The following is a 15000-nucleotide window of genomic DNA, read 5'->3' as shown; positions in this document are numbered from 1 at the left end:
AGCTCCAGCCCGGAGCCCGCACCCACCGGGGAGGAGTAGGCCTGCTGACTGAGCGCTGGGAGCCGTCGGTCGTTCGGTCGGTCAGAGAGTGAGTGTGTGTGCTGAAGGAGAGCTCCAGCCCGGAGCCCGCACCCACCGGGGAGGTGTAGCCCTGCAGGCTGAGCGCTGGGAGCCGTCGGTCGTTCGGTCGGTCAGAGAGTGAGTGTGTGTGCTGAAGGAGAGCTCCAGCCCGGAGCCCGCACCCACCGGGGAGGTGTAGCCCTGCAGGCTGAGCGCTGGGAGCCGTCGGTCGGTCGGTCGGTCAGAGAGTGAGTGTGTGTGCTGAAGGGAAGCTCCAGCCCGGAGCCCGCACCCACCGGGGAGGTGTAGCCCTGCAGGCTGAGCGCTGGGAGCCGTCGGTCGTTCGGTCGGTCAGTCAGTGAGTGTGTGTGCTGAAGGAGAGCTCCAGCCCGGAGCCCGCACCCACCGGGGTGTGTAGCCCTGCAGGCTGAGCGCTGGGAGCCGTCGGTCGGTCAGTCAGTGAGTGTGTGTGCTGAAGGAAAGCTCCAGCCCGGCGTCCGTCCCCACCGGGGAGGAGTAGGCCTGCTGACTGAGCGCTGGGAGCCGTCGGTCGTTCGGTCGGTCAGAGAGTGAGTGTGTGTGCTGAAGGAGAGCTCCAGCCCGGAGCCCGCACCCACCGGGGTGTGTAGCCCTGCAGGCTGAGCGCTGGGAGCCGTCGGTCGGTCGGTCGGTCAGAGAGTGAGTGAGTGAGTGTGTGTGCTGAAGGGAAGCTCCAGCCCGGCGTCCGTCCCCACCGGGGAGTTGTGCCCGGGCCCGGGCCTCCTGCCGACGGACCGTGTGGCGCATTGTCCCGACTGCGGACTTTCTCCAGCAAAAAGGCGGAGGTGCAGTACCGCCATTTCGCCACACGAGGGACGGAATGGCACCCAACTGCCCCCTGGTGTCGAAAAAGCGCAAGGGCACCCGGGCCGGTCCGCCCCAGGCAGCGGCCGAGATGCAGCACCGGGGGCCCGGCCTGCCTGCCCTGGAGGTCAGCCTGCCAGCCCTGGAGGTCTGCTATCCAGCCCTGGAGGTCTGCCTGCCAGCCCTGGAGGTCTGCTATCCAGCCCTGGAGGTCTGCCTGCCTGCCATCCAGCCCTGGAGGTCTGCTATCCTGCCCTGGAGGTCTGCTATCCAGCCCTGGAGGTCTGCCTGCCTGCCTGCCAGCCCTGGAGGTCTGCTATCCAGCCCTGGAGGTCTGCCTGCCTGCCCTGGAGGTCTGCTATCCAGCCCTGGAGGTCTGCTATCCAGCCCTGGTAGCAGCACTGCCTGCCCTGGAGGTCTGCCTGCCTGCCCTGGCAGCAGCACTGCCTGCCCTGGTAGCAGCACTGCCTGCCCTGGAGGTCTGCTATCCAGCCCTGGAGGTCTGCTATCCAGCCCTGGAGGTCTGCTATCCAGCCCTGGAGGTCTGCTATCCAGCCCTGGTAGCAGCACTGCCTGCCCTGGAGGTCTGCCTGCCTGCCCTGGCAGCAGCACTGCCTGCCCTGGTAGCAGCACTGCCTGCCCTGGAGGTCTGCTATCCAGCCCTGGAGGTCTGCTATCCAGCCCTGGAGGTCTGCCTGTTAGCCCTGGAGGTCTGCTATCCAGCCCTGGAGGTCTGCCTGCCTGCCCTGGCAGCAGCACTGCCTGCCCTGGAGGTCTGCCTGCCTGCCCTGGTAGCAGCACTGCCTGCCCTGGAGGTCAGCCTGTTAGCCCTGGAGGTCTGCTATCCAGCCCTGGAGGTCTGCCTGCCTGCCTGTTAGCCCTGGAGGTCAGCCTGTTAGCCCTGGAGGTCTGCTATCCAGCCCTGGAGGTCTGCCTGCCTGCCTGTTAGCCCTGGAGGTCTGCTATCCAGCCCTGGAGGTCTGCCTGCCTGCCTGTTAGCCCTGGAGGTCTGCCTGCCTGCCCTGGCAGCAGCACTGCCTGCCCTGGAGGTCAGCCTGCCAGCCCTGGAGGTCTGCCTGTTAGCCCTGGAGGTCTGCCTTCCAGCCCTGGTAGCAGCACTGCCTGCCCTGGTAGCAGCACTGCCTGCCCTGGAGGTCTGCTATCCAGCCCTGGAGGTCTGCCTGCCTGCCTGTTAGCCCTGGAGGTCTGCTATCCAGCCCTGGAGGTCTGCCTGCCTGCCTGTTAGCCCTGGAGGTCTGCTATCCAGCCCTGGAGGTCTGCCTGCCTGCCCTGGAGGTCTGCCTGCCTGCCATCCAGCCCTGGAGGTCTGCTATCCTGCCCTGGAGGTCTGCTATCCAGCCCTGGTAGCAGCACTGCCTGCCCTGGAGGTCTGCTATCCAGCCCTGGAGGTCTGCCTGCCTGCCCTGGAGGTCTGCCTGCCTGCCATCCAGCCCTGGAGGTCTGCTATCCTGCCCTGGAGGTCTGCTATCCAGCCCTGGTAGCAGCACTGCCTGCCCTGGAGGTCTGCTATCCAGCCCTGGAGGTCTGCCTGCCTGCCCTGGAGGTCTGCCTGCCTGCCCTGGAGGTCTGCCTGTTAGCCCTGGAGGTCTGCTATCCAGCCCTGGAGGTCTGCCTGCCTGCCTGTTAGCCCTGGAGGTCTGCTATCCAGCCCTGGAGGTCTGCCTGCCTGCCTGTTAGCCCTGGAGGTCTGCCTGCCTGCCCTGGCAGCAGCACTGCCTGCCCTGGAGGTCAGCCTGCCAGCCCTGGAGGTCTGCCTGTTAGCCCTGGAGGTCTGCCTTCCAGCCCTGGTAGCAGCACTGCCTGCCCTGGTAGCAGCACTGCCTGCCCTGGAGGTCTGCCTGCCTGCCCTGGCAGCAGCACTGCCTGCCCTGGAGGTCAGCCTGTTAGCCCTGGAGGTCTGCTATCCAGCCCTGGAGGTCTGCCTGCCTGCCTGTTAGCCCTGGAGGTCAGCCTGTTAGCCCTGGAGGTCTGCTATCCAGCCCTGGAGGTCTGCCTGCCTGCCCTGGAGGTCTGCCTGCCTGCCCTGGAGGTCTGCCTGCCTGCCCTGGAGGTCTGCCTGTTAGCCCTGGAGGTCTGCTATCCAGCCCTGGTAGCAGCACTGCCTGCCCTGGAGGTCTGCCTGCCTGCCCTGGAGGTCTGCTATCCAGCCCTGGAGGTCTGCTATCCAGCCCTGGTAGCAGCACTGCCTGCCCTGGAGGTCTGCCTGCCTGCCCTGGCAGCAGCACTGCCTGCCCTGGTAGCAGCACTGCCTGCCCTGGAGGTCTGCTATCCAGCCCTGGAGGTCTGCTATCCAGCCCTGGAGGTCTGCCTGCCTGCCCTGGAGGTCTGCTATCCAGCCCTGGAGGTCTGCTATCCAGCCCTGGTAGCAGCACTGCCTGCCCTGGAGGTCAGCCTGCCTGCCCTGGAGGTCTGCCTGCCTGCCCTGGAGGTCTGCCTGCCTGCCATCCAGCCCTGGAGGTCTGCTATCCAGCCCTGGAGGTCTGCCTGCCTGCCTTCCAGCCCTGCCTGCCTGCCTGCCTGCCCTGGAGGTCTGTCTGCCTGCCTGTTAGCCCTGGAGGTCTGCCTGCCTGCCCTGGCAGCAGCACTGCCTGCCCTGGAGGTCTGCCTGCCTGCCCTGGCAGCAGCACTGCCTGCCCTGGAGGTCAGCCTGCCAGCCCTGGAGGTCTGCCTGTTAGCCCTGGAGGTCTGCTATCCAGCCCTGGAGGTCAGCCTGTTAGCCCTGGAGGTCTGCTATCCAGCCCTGGAGGTCTGCCTGCCTGCCCTGGAGGTCTGCTATCCAGCCCTGGAGGTCTGCCTGCCTGCCCTGGAGGTCTGCTATCCAGCCCTGGAGGTCTGCCTGCCTGCCCTGGAGGTCTGCTATCCAGCCCTGGAGGTCTGCCTGCCTGCCCTGGAGGTCTGCTATCCAGCCCTGGAGGTCTGCTATCCAGCCCTGGCAGCAGCACTGCCTGCCCTGGAGGTCAGCCTGCCAGCCCTGGAGGTCTGCCTGTTAGCCCTGGAGGTCTGCTATCCAGCCCTGGAGGTCTGCCTGCCTGCCCTGGAGGTCTGCTATCCAGCCCTGGAGGTCTGCTATCCAGCCCTGGCAGCAGCACTGCCTGCCCTGGAGGTCAGCCTGCCAGCCCTGGAGGTCTGCCTGTTAGCCCTGGAGGTCTGCTATCCAGCCCTGGAGGTCTGCCTGCCTGCCCTGGAGGTCTGCCTGCCTGCCCTGGAGGTCTGCCTGCCTGCCCTGGAGGTCTGCTATCCAGCCCTGGTAGCAGCACTGCCTGCCCTGGAGGTCTGCTATCCAGCCCTGGAGGTCTGCCTGCCTGCCCTGGCAGCAGCACTGCCTGCCCTGGAGGTCTGCTATCCAGCCCTGGAGGTCTGCCTGCCTGCCTGTTAGCCCTGGAGGTCTGCTATCCAGCCCTGGAGGTCTGCCTGCCTGCCCTGGAGGTCTGCCTTCCAGCCCTGGAGGTCTGCCTGCCTGCCTGTTAGCCCTGGAGGTCTGCCTGCCTGCCCTGGCAGCAGCACTGCCTGCCCTGGAGGTCTGCTATCCAGCCCTGGTAGCAGCACTGCCTGCCCTGGAGGTCTGCCTGCCTGCCCTGGAGGTCAGCCTGTTAGCCCTGGAGGTCTGCCTGCCTGCCCTGGAGGTCTGTCTGCCTGCCTGTTAGCCCTGGAGGTCTGCCTGCCTGCCCTGGCAGCAGCACTGCCTGCCCTGGAGGTCTGCCTGCCTGCCCTGGCAGCAGCACTGCCTGCCCTGGAGGTCAGCCTGCCAGCCCTGGAGGTCTGCCTGTTAGCCCTGGAGGTCTGCTATCCAGCCCTGGAGGTCAGCCTGTTAGCCCTGGAGGTCTGCTATCCAGCCCTGGAGGTCTGCCTGCCTGCCCTGGAGGTCTGCTATCCAGCCCTGGAGGTCTGCCTGCCTGCCCTGGAGGTCTGCTATCCAGCCCTGGAGGTCTGCTATCCAGCCCTGGTAGCAGCACTGCCTGCCCTGGAGGTCTGCTATCCAGCCCTGGAGGTCTGCCTGCCTGCCCTGGAGGTCTGCCTGCCTGCCCTGGAGGTCTGCTATCCAGCCCTGGAGGTCAGCCTGTTAGCCCTGGAGGTCTGCTATCCAGCCCTGGAGGTCTGCCTGCCTGCCCTGGAGGTCTGCTATCCAGCCCTGGAGGTCTGCCTGCCTGCCCTGGAGGTCTGCTATCCAGCCCTGGAGGTCTGCCTGCCTGCCCTGGAGGTCTGCTATCCAGCCCTGGAGGTCTGCTATCCAGCCCTGGTAGCAGCACTGCCTGCCCTGGAGGTCTGCTATCCAGCCCTGGTAGCAGCACTGCCTGCCCTGGAGGTCTGCCTGCCTGCCCTGGAGGTCTGCCTGCCTGCCATCCAGCCCTGGAGGTCTGCTATCCAGCCCTGGAGGTCTGCCTGCCTGCCTTCCAGCCCTGCCTGCCTGCCTGCCTGCCCTGGAGGTCTGCCTGCCTGCCTGTTAGCCCTGGAGGTCAGCCTGTTAGCCCTGGAGGTCTGCTATCCAGCCCTGGAGGTCTGCCTGCCAGCCCTGGAGGTCTGCTATCCAGCCCTGGAGGTCTGCCTGCCTGCCTGCCTGCCCTGGAGGTCAGCCTGCCTGCCCTGGAGGTCTGCTATCCAGCCCTGGTAGCAGCACTGCCTGCCCTGGAGGTCAGCCTGTTAGCCCTGGAGGTCTGCCTGCCTGCCCTGGTAGCAGCACTGCCTGCCTGCCTGCCCTGGAGGTCTGCCTGCCTGCCTGCCTGCCCTGGAGGTCAGCCTGCCTGCCCTGGAGGTCTGCCTGCCTGCCCTGGTAGCAGCACTGCCTGCCCTGGAGGTCAGCCTGCCTGCCCTGGAGGTCAGCCTGCCAGCCCTGGCAGCAGCACGGCCTACCTGCCTGCCTGCCCTGGAGGTCTGCCTGCCTGCCTGCCCTGGAGGTCAGCCTTCCAGCCCTGGCAGCAGCACGGCCTACCTGCCTGCCAGCCTGCCCTCCCCAGCCACACAGCCCTGCCTGCCTGCCTGCCAGCCCTGGAGGTCTCCCTGCCAGCCCTGGAGGTCTGCCTGCCTGCCTGCCTGCCTGCCCTGGAGGTCTGCCATCCTGCCTTCCAGCCCTGGAGGTCAGCCTGCCAGCCCTGGAGGTCAGCCTGTTAGCCCTGGAGGTCTGCCTGCCTGCCTGCCTGCCTGCCCTGGAGGTCAGCCTGCCAGCCCTGGAGGTCTGCCTGCCTGCCTGCCTGCCCTGGAGGTCAGCCTGCCAGCCCTGGCAGCAGCACGGCCTACCTGCCTGCCTGCCCTGGAGGTCTGCCTGCCTGCCTGCCTGCCTGCCCTGGAGGTCTGCCTGCCTGCCTGCCTGCCCCGGAGGTCAGCCCCAGGCAGCCGGGTGGCCTGCCTGCTGCTGCTAGGCCGCTGCCCCGAGCCGCCGACCCCATCGACAGGAACACGAGAGAGTTTACAAGCGAGAGGAGGCCACATATTCGACACCTTTCGTGCTCGTTTTAGTCTCCAGTCTGTTTTGACGTGTGTTATTCTGAATCTGCTGCTTTAACTCAAGGGATTCTGTCGCGATTGATGCCTTGTCCTTCGCTGTATGTTTGCACTGGTGTTGTAAGTCGCCCTCTGTAAGATCATCATTTATTATCTGCCAAGAAATAAAGATCATCATAATGTTCCCCAACTTTCAGCTTCTGGGGAGTTTGTTCCAGAGTGTGACGACTCTCTCTCTATCTCCATCTCTCTCTCTATCTCCATCTCTCTCTATCTCCATCTCTCTCTATCTCCATCTCTCTATCTCCACCTCTCTCTCCCTCTCCACCTCTCTCTCTCTCTATCTCTCCCTCTCTCTCACTGTGTGTGTGTGTGTGTGTGTGTGTGTGTGTGTGTGTGTGTGTGTGTGTGTGTGTGTGTGTGTGTGTGTGTGTGTGTGTGTGTACAGCAGTGTCCCTAGACGAGAGAGAGATCCCTAGACGGGGAAATTACTTTCAAACTGCAGTACCGAAATGTGTCCGTTAGATGGCAGCATGCACCAAGGAATGAAGGAAAGTGCAAAACAAAATGAAAAGGCACATCGCCTGGGCGAAAAATAATCGTAACAAATCAACGGGGGCATTTCTCGGAAAACTAACACCGGGGCAGTGCTCAGGGGGGTCCCACCTCGTGGCCACCCGGTTTGGGGGGCGATCGGGGCCGGTTCCGAAAATCGCTAAATCTCCCATAGCCAGCCCACGCTCCATCCGATAGAGCAATGCCGGGCGGCCGGCCGGCAACTACGGATCATAACAAATCAACGGGGGCATTTCTCCGAAAACTAACACCGGGGCAGTGCTCAGGGGGGTCCCACCTCGTGGCCACCCGGTTTGGGGGGCCATCGGGGCCGGTTCCGAAAATCGCTAAATCTCCCATAGCCAGCCCACGCTCCATCCGATAGAGCAATGCCGGGCGGCCGGCCGGCAACTACGGATCATAACAAATCAACGGGGGCATTTCTCCGAAAACTAACACCGGGGCAGTGCTCAGGGGGGTCCCACCTCGTGGCCACCCGGTTTGGGGGGCCATCGGGGCCGGTTCCGAAAATCGCTAAATCTCCCATAGCCAGCCCACGCTCCATCCGATAGAGCAATGCCGGGCGGCCGGCCGGCAACTACGGATCATAACAAATCAACGGGGGCATTTCTCGGAAAACTAACACCGCGGCAGTGCTCAGGGGGGTCCCACCTCGTGGCCACCCGGTTTGGGGGGCCATCGGGGCCGGCTGAAGAATCGCCCATACTCTGCCATAGGCAGCCCACGGTCCATCCGATCAGAGCAATGCCGGGCGGCCGGCAACCTATGGATCATAACACATCAACGGAGGCATGATAAGAGCATCTTTTATTATCTGCCAAGAAATATAGACCATCACAATGTTCCCCAACTTTCAGCTTCTACCACATCGCTGGGGAGTTTATTCCACTGTGTGACTACTCTCTCTCTATCTCTCTCTCTCTCTCTCTCTCTCTCTGTGTGTGTGTGTGTGTGTGTGTGTGTGTGTGTGTGTGTGTGTGTGTGTGTGTGTACAGCAGTGTCTCCGGTTTTCCTTTTGGAATGCCTTGAAGCCGGGGGGGCTTTGCACTCATGAGAACATAGGGTGTCCTTGCCCTCCTTTCGCAGCCCAGGGCATTGAGAGATCCCTAGACGGGGAAATTACTTTCAAACTGCAGTACCGAAATGTGTCCGTTAGATGGTAGCATGCACCAAGGAATGAAGGAAAGTGCAAAACAAAATGAAAAGGCACATCGCCTGGGCGAAAAATAATCATAACAAATCAACGGGGGCATTTCTCGGAAAACTAACACCGGGGCAGTGCTCAGGGGGGTCCCACCTCGTGGCCACCCGGTTTGGGGGGCGATCGGGGCCGGTTCCGAAAATCGCTAAATCTCCCATAGCCAGCCCACGCTCCATCCGATAGAGCACTGCCGGGCGGCCGGCCGGCAACTACGGATCATAACAAATCAACGGGGGCATTTCTCCGAAAACTAACACCGGGGCAGTGCTCAGGGGGGTCCCACCTCGTGGCCACCCGGTTTGGGGGGCGATCGGGGCCGGTTCCGAAAATCGCTAAATCTCCCATAGCCAGCCCACGCTCCATCCGATAGAGCAATGCCGGGCGGCCGGCCGGCAACTACGGATCATAAGAAATCAACGGGGGCATTTCTCCGAAAACTAACACCGGGGCAGTGCTCAGGGGGGTCCCACCTCGTGGCCACCCGGTTTGGGGGGCGATCGGGGCCGGTTCCGAAAATCGCTAAATCTCCCATAGCCAGCCCACGCTCCATCCGATAGAGCAATGCCGGGCGGCCGGCCGGCAACTACGGATCATAAGAAATCAACGGGGGCATTTCTCCGAAAACTAACACCGGGGCAGTGCTCAGGGGGGTCCCACCTCGTGGCCACCCGGTTTGGGGGGCCATCGGGGCCGGCTGAAGAATCGCCCATACTCTGCCATAGGCAGCCCACGGTCCATCCGATCAGAGCAATGCCGGGCGGCCGGCAACCTATGGATCATAACACATCAACGGAGGCATGATAAGAGCATCTTTTATTATCTGCCAAGAAATATAGACCATCACAATGTTCCCCAACTTTCAGCTTCTACCACATCGCTGGGGAGTTTATTCCACTGTGTGACTACTCTCTCTCTATCTCTCTCTCTCTCTCTCTCTCTCTCTCTCTCTCTGTGTGTGTGTGTGTGTGTGTGTGTGTGTGTGTGTGTGTGTGTGTGTGTGTGTACAGCAGTGTCTCCGGTTTTCCTTTTGGAATGCCTTGAAGCCGGGGGGGCTTTGCACTCATGAGAACATAGGGTGTCCTTGCCCTCCTTTCGCAGCCCAGGGCATTGAGAGATCCCTAGACGGGGAAATTACTTTCAAACTGCAGTACCGAAATGTGTCCGTTAGATGGTAGCATGCACCAAGGAATGAAGGAAAGTGCAAAACAAAATGAAAAGGCACATCGCCTGGGCGAAAAATAATCGTAACAAATCAACGGGGGCATTTCTCCGAAAACTAACACCGGGGCAGTGCTCAGGGGGGTCCCACCTCGTGGCCACCCGGTTTGGGGGGCGATCGGGGCCGGTTCCGAAAATCGCTAAATCTCCCATAGCCAGCCCACGCTCCATCCGATAGAGCAATGCCGGGCGGCCGGCCGGCAACTACGGATCATAACAAATCAACGGGGGCATTTCTCCGAAAACTAACACCGGGGCAGTGCTCAGGGGGGTCCCACCTCGTGGCCACCCGGTTTGGGGGGCGATCGGGGCCGGTTCCGAAAATCGCTAAATCTCCCATAGCCAGCACACGCTCCATCCGATAGAGCAATGCCGGGCGGCCGGCCGGCAACTACGGATCATAACAAATCAACGGGGGCATTTCTCCGAAAACTAACACCGGGGCAGTGCTCAGGGGGGTCCCACCTCGTGGCCACCCGGTTTGGGGGGCGATCGGGGCCGGTTCCGAAAATCGCTAAATCTCCCATAGCCAGCCCACGCTCCATCCGATAGAGCAATGCCGGGCGGCCGGCCGGCAACTACGGATCATAAGAAATCAACGGGGGCATTTCTCCGAAAACTAACACCGGGGCAGTGCTCAGGGGGGTCCCACCTCGTGGCCACCCGGTTTGGGGGGCCATCGGGGCCGGCTGAAGAATCGCCCATACTCTGCCATAGGCAGCCCACGGTCCATCCGATCAGAGCAATGCCGGGCGGCCGGCAACCTATGGATCATAACACATCAACGGAGGCATGATAAGAGCATCTTTTATTATCTGCCAAGAAATATAGACCATCACAATGTTCCCCAACTTTCAGCTTCTACCACATCGCTGGGGAGTTTATTCCACTGTGTGACTACTCTCTCTCTATCTCTCTCTCTCTCTCTCTCTCTCTCTCTCTCTCTGTGTGTGTGTGTGTGTGTGTGTGTGTGTGTGTGTGTGTGTGTGTGTGTGTGTACAGCAGTGTCTCCGGTTTTCCTTTTGGAATGCCTTGAAGCCGGGGGGGCTTTGCACTCATGAGAACATAGGGTGTCCTTGCCCTCCTTTCGCAGCCCAGGGCATTGAGAGATCCCTAGACGGGGAAATTACTTTCAAACTGCAGTACCGAAATGTGTCCGTTAGATGGTAGCATGCACCAAGGAATGAAGGAAAGTGCAAAACAAAATGAAAAGGCACATCGCCTGGGCGAAAAATAATCGTAACAAATCAACGGGGGCATTTCTCCGAAAACTAACACCGGGGCAGTGCTCAGGGGGGTCCCACCTCGTGGCCACCCGGTTTGGGGGGCGATCGGGGCCGGTTCCGAAAATCGCTAAATCTCCCATAGCCAGCCCACGCTCCATCCGATAGAGCAATGCCGGGCGGCCGGCCGGCAACTACGGATCATAACAAATCAACGGGGGCATTTCTCCGAAAACTAACACCGGGGCAGTGCTCAGGGGGGTCCCACCTCGTGGCCACCCGGTTTGGGGGGCGATCGGGGCCGGTTCCGAAAATCGCTAAATCTCCCATAGCCAGCACACGCTCCATCCGATAGAGCAATGCCGGGCGGCCGGCCGGCAACTACGGATCATAACAAATCAACGGGGGCATTTCTCCGAAAACTAACACCGGGGCAGTGCTCAGGGGGGTCCCACCTCGTGGCCACCCGGTTTGGGGGGCGATCGGGGCCGGTTCCGAAAATCGCTAAATCTCCCATAGCCAGCCCACGCTCCATCCGATAGAGCAATGCCGGGCGGCCGGCCGGCAACTACGGATCATAAGAAATCAACGGGGGCATTTCTCCGAAAACTAACACCGGGGCAGTGCTCAGGGGGGTCCCACCTCGTGGCCACCCGGTTTGGGGGGCCATCGGGGCCGGTTCCGAAAATCGCTAAATCTCCCATAGCCAGCCCACGCTCCATCCGATAGAGCAATGCCGGGCGGCCGGCCGGCAACTACGGATCATAACAAATCAACGGGGGCAGTTCTCCAGAAACTAACACCGGGGCAGTGCTCAGGAGGCTCCCAGCTATCAGCCACCCTATCCCGGGACCGATGGGAGCACTTTAAAATTTTCGAGTCAGGGGACCAGACGGCCGAGTGAAAAACTTTGAAAAATTTTCTATCTCCTCACTCCCATTGACTTTGCATTAGGGCGACCAGGCGGCCGGCGGAAAAAAAATCATAACAAATCAACGGGGGCATTTCTCCGAAAACTAACACCGGGGCAGTGCTCAGGGGGCTCCCAGCTATCAGCCACCCTATCCCGGGACCGATGGGAGCACTTTAAAATTTTCGAGTTAGGGGACCAGGCGGCCGAGTGAAAAACTTTGAAAAATTTTCTATCTCCTCACTCCCATTGACTTTGCATTAGGGCGACCAGGCGGCCGGCGGAAAAAAAATCATAACAAATCAACGGAGGCATTTCTCCGAAAACTAACACCGGGGCAGTGCTCAGGGGGCTCCCAGCTATCAGCCACCCTACCCTGGGACCGATGGGAGCACTTTAAAATTTTCGAGTCAGGGGACCAGACGGCCGAGTGAAAAACTTTGAAAAATATTCTATCTCCTCACTCCCATTGACTTTGCATTAGGGCGACCAGGCGGCCGGCGGAAAAAAAATCATAACAAATCAACGGGGGCATTTCTCCAGAAACTAACACCGGGGCTGTGCTCAGGGGGCTCCCAGCTATCAGCCACCCTACCCTGGGACCGATGGGAGCACTTTAAAATTTTCGAGTCAGGGGACCAGACGGCCGAGTGAAAAACTTTGAAAAATATTCTATCTCCTCACTCCCATTGACTTTACATTAGGGCGACCAGGCGGCCGGCGGAAAAAAAATCATAACAAATCAACGGGGGCATTTCTCCAGAAACTAACACCGGGGCTGTGCTCAGGGGGCTCCCAGCTATCAGCCACCCTACCCTGGGACCGATGGGAGCACTTTAAAATTTTCGAGTCAGGGGACCAGACGGCCGAGTGAAAAACTTTGAAAAATATTCTATCTCCTCACTCCCATTGACTTTACATTAGGGCGACCAGGCGGCCGGCGGAAAAAAAATCATAACAAATCAACGGGGGCATTTCTCCAGAAACTAACACCGGGGCTGTGCTCAGGGGGCTCCCAGCTATCAGCCACCCTACCCTGGGACCGATGGGAGCACTTTAAAATTTTCGAGTCAGGGGACCAGACGGCCGAGTGAAAAACTTTGAAAAATATTCTATCTCCTCACTCCCATTGACTTTGCATTAGGGCGACCAGGCGGCCGGCGGAAAAAAAATCATAACAAATCAACGGGGGCATTTCTCCAGAAACTAACACCGGGGCTGTGCTCAGGGGGCTCCCAGCTATCAGCCCCCCGGGTCTGGGGGCATTGTTTTTCTTTTTAATCATTTTGAGCATTTCCCCCAGTTTAGAGATGTGTGCCCCTAGACAACCCATTGAGAATAACTATGAAATGTTCTGAAGTTTTGATTTTCAAATGTCGGTGAAAATTGAAAAACGTCATATATTCTTCAAAGGAAGCATGGGGCGATGGTAGGGAGAGTCCCCGCAGCGTGCCTCGGCAGCGATGGGAGCGTTTTCGATGTCCCCGTCCCCCCCCATAGGGATAGAAGGGGAGTTAGGTGACCAGGCGTCCCGGGTCCCAAAAATCGAAAAATTAATATAGAATGCTTTTTAATCCATAAATAAAGTAGGGGGCAGTCCTGGTGAGAGTCCCAGCCACAGCCCCAGTGTGTTTTGGAGTCGTTTGTGGCCGGGTGAAAAACTTTGAAAAATTTTCTATCTCCTCACTCCCATTGACTTTGCATTAGGGCGACCAGGCGGCCGGCGGAAAAAAAATCATAACAAATCAACGGGGGCATTTCTCCGAAAACTAACACCGGGGCAGTGCTCAGGGGGCTCCCAGCTATCAGCCACCCTATCCCGGGACCGATGGGAGCACTTTAAAATTTTCGAGTTAGGGGACCAGGCGGCCGAGTGAAAAACTTTGAAAAATTTTCTATCTCCTCACTCCCATTGACTTTGCATTAGGGCGACCAGGCGGCCGGCGGAAAAAAAATCATAACAAATCAACGGGGGCATTTCTCCGAAAACTAACACCGGGGCAGTGCTCAGGGGGCTCCCAGCTATCAGCCACCCTATCCCGGGACCGATGGGAGCACTTTAAAATTTTCGAGTTAGGGGACCAGGCGGCCGAGTGAAAAACTTAGAAAAATTTTCTATCTCCCCTAGGTGACCAGGCAGCCGGAGCTGATTTTTCTGACCCCTAAAACAATTATTAAAAGGTATTTTTTCGCCAAACTAAGACTTTTAAAATTCAAATAGGATGATTATCTACTGCCCCAGTGGGTTTTTGAACCATTTTAAGCCTTTTTGACAGTTTTCATTTTTCCCCCATTGACTTCAATGGGAGTTAGGTGACCAGTCCTCCGACTTTTGAACCTCTCCTGGGGGGGCTGTGAGCCCCCGATTTCTTTGCAAAGCACGTCATTCGATTCGTCTCAGTCCCCTCTATATACCCCGTGTGTTTGTTTTCTCGAAAAACCCCCGGAACACGGTTTTTTAGGGGGGGGGTGGGGGGGGGGTACTTCGGAGCCATTTGGGGGGGGGTAAACGACATTTCCCGAAATTAATTTTAACACAGCCTTCCTCAGAATCGCTTTTCCAACAAAATCCTTTTTATTTCGAGTCTCTACGATGTTCCTAAGTGGTCGAAACCACTTTTGGACAGTTTTTACACCAAACGGCTCGGGCGCACAGCGGGCCGTGTGCCGATGGGCGGTTCTCGCGGGTCTGAGGCGGGGCTAGGCTGCTCGCGGCGGGCATGGGAGTGCCGTGTGCAGCCGCCACAGTGTTCCAGGCTGTCAGCATTTCTCTACGGTGCCGGGGGAAATACAGGAACTGGGTTTTTGAAGACACTTAGTGCAATGAGAGAGGTCAAAACTGAGCTAAGGGCACTTGCTGGAGGAAAGTGGCTGGGCCCCGCTAGCTCTTTTACGGACACTTTCTGGACTTGGCCCGGGATTTTCAGACGGTTCTTTGCGACTGTCTGATCATCCAGCGAAATGCAAGGGGGGGAACGGTCCCGGCCGCACCCCGCGTTTCAGGCCTCGTCGGCGGCCCGCTCCGGCGGCTGCGCCCGCTAAGTCTTCGCGGCCCGCCGTGGAGAGTGTGTATGCTGCCCGCCCCAGACGTTCACCCCAAGGGCTTGCGGGCCTTTAAGGGTCTGTCTTTCGGGGTTTCACGGGCTCTGACCTCACCTCCCTGTGGTTCCCGACCGGGGTGTATGTATGCTGCCCGCCCCAGACGTTCACCCCAAGGGCTTGCGGGCCTTTAAGGGTCTGTCTTTCGGGGTTTCACGGGCTCTGACATCTCCCCGGTGGTTCCCACGGAACGGACATATGTATGCTGCCCGCCCCCGGCAGGAACCCCAAGGGCTTGCGGGCCTTTAAGGGTGAGTGCGGGGGGCGTACGGGCTCTGACATATCTCCGGTGGCTCCCACGGAACGGACATATGTATGCTGCCCGCCCCCGGCAGGAACCCCAAGGGCTTGCGGGCCTTTAAGGGTGAGTGCGGGGGGCGTACGGGCTCTGACATATCTCCGGTGGCTCACAC

Source organism: Amia ocellicauda, unplaced genomic scaffold (genome assembly GCF_036373705.1).
Source record: "Amia ocellicauda isolate fAmiCal2 unplaced genomic scaffold, fAmiCal2.hap1 HAP1_SCAFFOLD_70, whole genome shotgun sequence".
NCBI classification, from domain to species: domain Eukaryota; kingdom Metazoa; phylum Chordata; class Actinopteri; order Amiiformes; family Amiidae; genus Amia; species Amia ocellicauda.
The sequence above is the reverse complement of the archived record's forward strand: the minus strand, read 5'-3'. Positions refer to the sequence as shown.